Source organism: Myotis daubentonii, chromosome 5, assembly GCF_963259705.1.
Source record: "Myotis daubentonii chromosome 5, mMyoDau2.1, whole genome shotgun sequence".
NCBI classification, from domain to species: Eukaryota; Metazoa; Chordata; class Mammalia; order Chiroptera; family Vespertilionidae; genus Myotis; species Myotis daubentonii.
Genome location: NC_081844.1, coordinates 51,403,302 through 51,409,301, shown reverse-complemented (window position 1 = coordinate 51,409,301; position 6,000 = coordinate 51,403,302).

Here is a 6,000-nt window from a genome sequence, read left to right as displayed (position 1 = left end):
GGGGGGGGGGGGCGGGGAGCGCGGGAAGCGATCTGGAGCACAGGTGGCTGGAATTGTTGGCTTGACTTGGCCATTTCACTCCCAGAGAATGGCAGGCTTCCCGATTCTTCCGGAGCAACTTGAGGATAGAAGTAAGGTTCCCAGGGTGGTTTTAAAGCCGCCACCGCCACCCCCTCCTGCTCTCAGACACGAGGGAACGGGTAACCGGGCGGTGGAGGAGCTGGTTCACTGGGCCCGTGGTGGTTGGTAAGAGGCGGTAAACCTGGAAATGAAATGGGGACAGTCGCCCGATGGGTCAGTTCGCCTGTCAGTGGATGAGTGGGTGGGTCGGCCCCACCCCGGGAATTATCCCACGCCTCACCTCTGATCTTCTGAGGACGTGACATTTAAGGGAGAAGTTGAGTTTTTGTGTTGGTTACATAACATTTTAAGTATATTGTGCTAAAATAAATAAAATGCTAGTATTTTTAATGCTAACATTTTAAAAGAAGGTAAAATTTGTCCTGGTAGATGTGATAGAGTGTAGCCTGGGCACTGAGTGGCCACTGGTTCCATTCCCTGTCAAGGGCTCATACCGAGGTTGCAGGTTCGATTTCTAGGGTGCATGGAGGAGGCAACCCCATGTGTGTCTCTCTCTCACATCGGTGCTTCTTCCTTCCTTTCTTTCTCTCTCTCCTCCTCTCCTTTCCCTCCATCCCTTCCACTCTAAAAAGCAATGGAAAAAATATCCTCGGGCAAAGATTAACAACATATTTTTAAAGGTAAAATTTGAGGAATGAATTTGAGCGAACTGGACAAATTTGAGGATGGAAGTCTTCAAGGATGAAGGAAGAGCCAGTGAGAAGGCTCTTAACTCTAAAGAACTTGGTTCTTGAGGGACTAAAAGAAGTTGATTTGGCTGACACCTCAAGGGGAAGTGAGGTTCGGGAAGTAGAAAAGATTAGAAACGGCTTTTGTGAGGCTGATGAGATAAGCAAAAAATGCTACTGCAAGACCATTTAGGCAAAGTTGAAGATTTTGGTCTTTAAAGGAAACACGTGGAGCATTTTAAATAGTTAAAGGCTATACAAGCATACCTCAGAGATATGGGTTTGATTCCAGACCAATGTAATAAAGCAAGTATTGCAATAAAAGAATCTTTATTGCTGGTGGAGGGTCTTGCCTTCAGTTTGTGAAAAAAAAAAATGCAACACTTATGAAACACAATAAAGCAAAGTCTGCCTGTAATAAAATTTGAAATTTGAATGGACTACTGGCTACAATTCAGAAAACAGATCTTTTGGTGCCTTTAAGAAATCCAAGAAGTAGTGCTTGGTGAGCAGTTAAATACTGGTGTGAATTAGAGACTCCACAATAGATAAAGTTGTGACGTGACGTCTAAACCTTTTGACTTGCTGGTGGCAGCAACTGCCTCTCTTTTTGTTTGTTCTTTTACTGTGGGGTGAGTATATGTTACTATAAGATACAAAAATATGAGTCATTGCTCAAGACAGGAGTCCCTTGGTTGTGACACTGAATTCTGAAAGGCTGCTGTGCTTATAGCATAATTCAACTGGATGTAGCCAGCCTACCTGCTGGATGCTAATTACCCTAATGAGTTGATTGTTCTACATTGGATTCTTCCTCTGGATCCATTGTGTTTAAAGAATCATTTTCTTCCCTACAAGACTAGCTCAGAAGCAATCTTATTTTCATCCCTACTCCTCGTGTAAAAACTGAAACTGTTCTAAGTTAACCAGTGATCTAGTTTCTTAGCTAAGGAATATTTTTCAGGCCATTTTTCAGGCCTGTTACTCTCTGAGATGCTTTGTAATCTTCGTCTCTGAATACCTCTGTTATGCCCAGAATTCAAGATCCCCAAGATACCACGCCAGGGAGCCAGTCCGATGCAAAAGCACAAGGTCCTTTATTGAGTTAGCTAACCCGACCCGGGCCTCCAGTAGACGCAGCGAACGGAAAACCGAGTGATATCCATGAGAAAATCAGGGCTTTAATAGTGAGGGGAGGGGGCTAGCTGTGGGCCCTTCGGATTGGCCAGGCGCCAAGTCGGGTCTTGTTGCACAGGATGTGGTCATCTCTATGGCGCGAACATCCCTTGCTTGTCATTGGCTAGTTCAAAGAAATCCCGGGCGTGGCCAGCAGGGGCCTGGGCTTCCGGGAAGAAGGCACTCTTCTGAGCACATGGCCTCTGCCCCAACATGGAGGATCCAGGGTAGGATGGAGGGCATAGCCCTCGCCCTTTCACCTCCTCTTGTGTTAGCAGTTGTTCTCCCTTTCCTGCCCTTCATGCTGATAGGTAAAGGTCTTCAAGGGCATCTGATAAACTTAAAATGTAGCATGAAATATGCATGTGGATGTGTATCTGTATGTGTACACACACCCAGTCTAGGTCCTGCTGCATGTAGAGAGGAAGCTAAAGAGCAGTGGTTAAAGCCTGGCTTTGGAATCAGGCTCCCAGGAGTTCAAATCCAGGCTCTGCCCTTTGGCAGCTTATCTTTTTGTGTCTGTTTTCTCATCTAGTAAAAAAAGATTGGGTGCAATAACAGTACAGCTTGCCTCTTAGAGTTGTACTAAATGACTTTTCACAAGTTAAACAGTTGGAACAGTGTCTGGCATAGTAAATGTAGTGTAAAAATAAGTAATAATGTGTTTATTTATGTATGTATATGAACATACACATTATAAATTCATCTAAAAATGTCTGTTCCTCTTAGGGCAGAAGGGAGATTTAGAGGGAGCTGGTGTGTCACCTTTTGCTTTATATCATTTGTAAGTTTCTTCTCCCCCCACCCCTCTCCGTGGCTCTTTTGATGCTATGTTGTGTATTGGTTTATATGATTTTAAAGCCACTTGGTTATGACTTATGTGAAGTTGTTTTAATCTACTCATTTATGACGAAGGGAAAAAAGTGGCTTTGATATAAGAACGAAGTAAGTTGTGCCAGGATGTCATCATTGCATATCTATGTCATTGATAAGCAGTCCAAAGCCCAGCTTCTGTGGGGACCCGCTGGGGGATTATCGTAAGAACACATGAAAAGCCACTATGGCAAGGGGACATTTAGACTGTAAATACTGAGAGTTTGTGAGGACTATTTGAGTTTTGGTTTGGGTGAGGCAACTATTCACTAACCTAAAAACTCTCTGAAGATCCTTGGGGCATTTGCTCCTGTCCTAGGGAGGTACTCCTTGAAGACATTGTTGATAAACCCACATTAACCTGGTGACAGAGGTAAGCCCACCTGCCAGCACTGACGTCTTTACACCCTAGCAACATGCTCTAGCAACAGGGATCTTTTACTTCCACCCTGCCACCTGGAAATCAGCCCTTTGGTTGGCGGTTGCTGACTCTCAGAGTGCTTCCTCCTTTTAAAAAAGACACACTTCATATGAAATTTAGACTTCCTTCCTTCACCTCCCCTTGCCTGGAAAAATAGTGTGATTAATCTGTCATTTGTTTGGAGTATGTTATTTTTCTATTTGGCTTTACTAATATAGCATATTTGGCTTTATTAATAGCATATCCTGTATGCTATTGGCTTGTGAAATTATGATTCCCACACCATCCTATGCTAAATTAATTTTTGGCAAAGACAAAAAATAGTTTCTGGAGCAAAATTTTGCTACCTTCCCAAAAGAAGAAAACCCATACCATTATTAGAGTAGTTTGAAATATTCTGCTTAAATATGACAAACAAAAAGGGATTTTAGTTTATATAAGTACTGTTTTTGTCTTTAAAAAATAGCTAAAGCATAAAAAGAAATAAACAAACAAGAAATAGTTAAAACAAAAAATACTTTTTAAGTTTCCTTAAAAGGAGGGAAGCTTTGGTTGGGAGGGAATGAATCTAAACTTTGCTCAATTGAATCATACACATTTTCAGGTTGCAGGTCAGGAAACTTTTTTTATTCCATTATGAAATATGTGGTTTTAGTAAAAAAATTTAAAACTCCTCTTATATCATACCACTAGGATATAAGAGCATATTTTGGAAGACATGTGGAGTTGTGTCCCAAATATATCAGTTTACCAGCTGTGATTTTAGGTTACTCTTAATTTAAAAAAATTACACGTGTGTGTGTGTGTGTGTGTGTGTGTGTGTGTGTGTTTATTGATTTTAAGAGGAAGGGAGAGGGGAAGAGAGATGGAAACATCAGTGATGAGAGAGAGTCATTGATCAGCTGCCTCCTGTGTGCCCCCTACTGGGGATAGAGCAGGTAACCCGGGCATGTGCCCTTGACCAGAATTGAACCAGGCACCCTTCAGTCCACAGGCTGACGCTTTATCAACTGAGCCAAACCAGCCAGGTACTCATTTCTAAGTCTGTTTCCTCTTCTAAAGATGGGCAAAGTAATACTCATTCCTCCCAGGATTACAGGAAACTGTTTTGCAGAGGCTGAGGCCCTTTCTTCTGTTCCCGCCTCCTTTCCCTTCCTTTCTAACAAGTGCACTTTTTACATTAAACAACAACAAAAACCCTGAATAATTTAAAAAGAGAGGCTAGGATACTTTAAAAACAGAACTATAAAAATTATAATTTATACAATGCCATGCACAATCTCATTGGAGGGAAGAATGAATATATGTATATATGTATATATGTATATATGTATATATATTATATTTTAGAGGCCCAGTGCACAAAAATTTGTGCACTGGTGTTGGGGGGTGGGGGGTCCCCTCAGCCTGGCCTGTGCCCTCCTGCAGTCTGGGACCCCTTGGGGGATGACCACCTGCTGGCTTAGACCCGCTCCCTGGGGGATTGGGCCTAACCTGGCAGTCAGACATCCCTCTGGCAGCCTGGGAGCCCTTGGGGGATGTCCACTTGCCAGCGGGGAACAGATCTAAGCTGCAGTCGGACATCCTTAGTGCTGCTAAGGAGGTGGGAGAGGCTCCCACCACCACTGCTGTACTGGCAGCCATCAGCCTGGCTTGTGGCTGAGCAGAGCTCCCCCTGTGAGAGCGCACTGACCACCAGAGGGCAGCTCCTGCATTGAGCGTCTGCCCCCTGGTGGTCAGTGTGTGTCATAGTGACTAGTCATTCCCAGTCGTTCTGCTGTTAGGGTCAGTTTGCATATTACTCTTTTATTATATAGGATAGAGGTCTGGTGCATGGGTGGGGGCTGGCTGGTTTGCCCTGAAGGGTGTCCCGGATCAGGGTATGGGTCCCACTGGGATGTCTGGCCAGTCTGAGTGAGGGGCTGAGGGCCATTTTCAGGCTGGTCACACCCCCTTCAGGGTGGGGGCTCCTGCTGGGGTGCCTGGCCAGTCTGGGTGAGTGGCTGATGGCTGTTTTCAGGCTGGCCAAGCCCCCCAGCAGGGACCCTCACCCCATGAAGGTGTGGCCATCCTGGGTGAGGGGCTGATGGCTGTTTGCAGGCTGGCCATAGCCCCCAGCCACCCAAGCTCCCATTGGAGGCTGGCTGGAAGCAGGTATCTGGGATTTATTTATTTTCTATAATTGAAACTTTGTTGCCTTGAGCAGAGCCCACAGCTGGCCAAGGCAGGCGGGAAGCTTGGCTTCCTCCGTTGCCGGGGCAACCAAGCCTCCTGCTTGCTCCAGCTCCGTGGCTGCCAGCTGCCATCTTCTTTGGGTTAATTTGCATATAGTTGCTCTGATTGGCTGGTGGGTGTGGCTTGGGGTGTAGCAGAGGTGTAGTCAATTTGCATGTTTCTCTTTTATTAGATTAGATATATATGTGTGTATATATATATATGTATGTCAAATTCCAATTTTAGAATTTATTTTTTCATTTTTCAAAGCTAATGTTGTTAAAAATTTACCAAATGATGAATAATTGGAAATATTTTTGCTTTGTTTTAGTGCAATATTTGAACTTCTCATCCCACATATGGCTCAGTTTATACAAGTTGTATTTAGTTAAGCATTAACACTATTTGAGTTATGAAACACATTGTCCACAACCTACTGGAGGAGAAAATAAAATAGTGTGAAAACTGACAAACTGATGCATTCTACCAGGCGGCATTACATTAAAA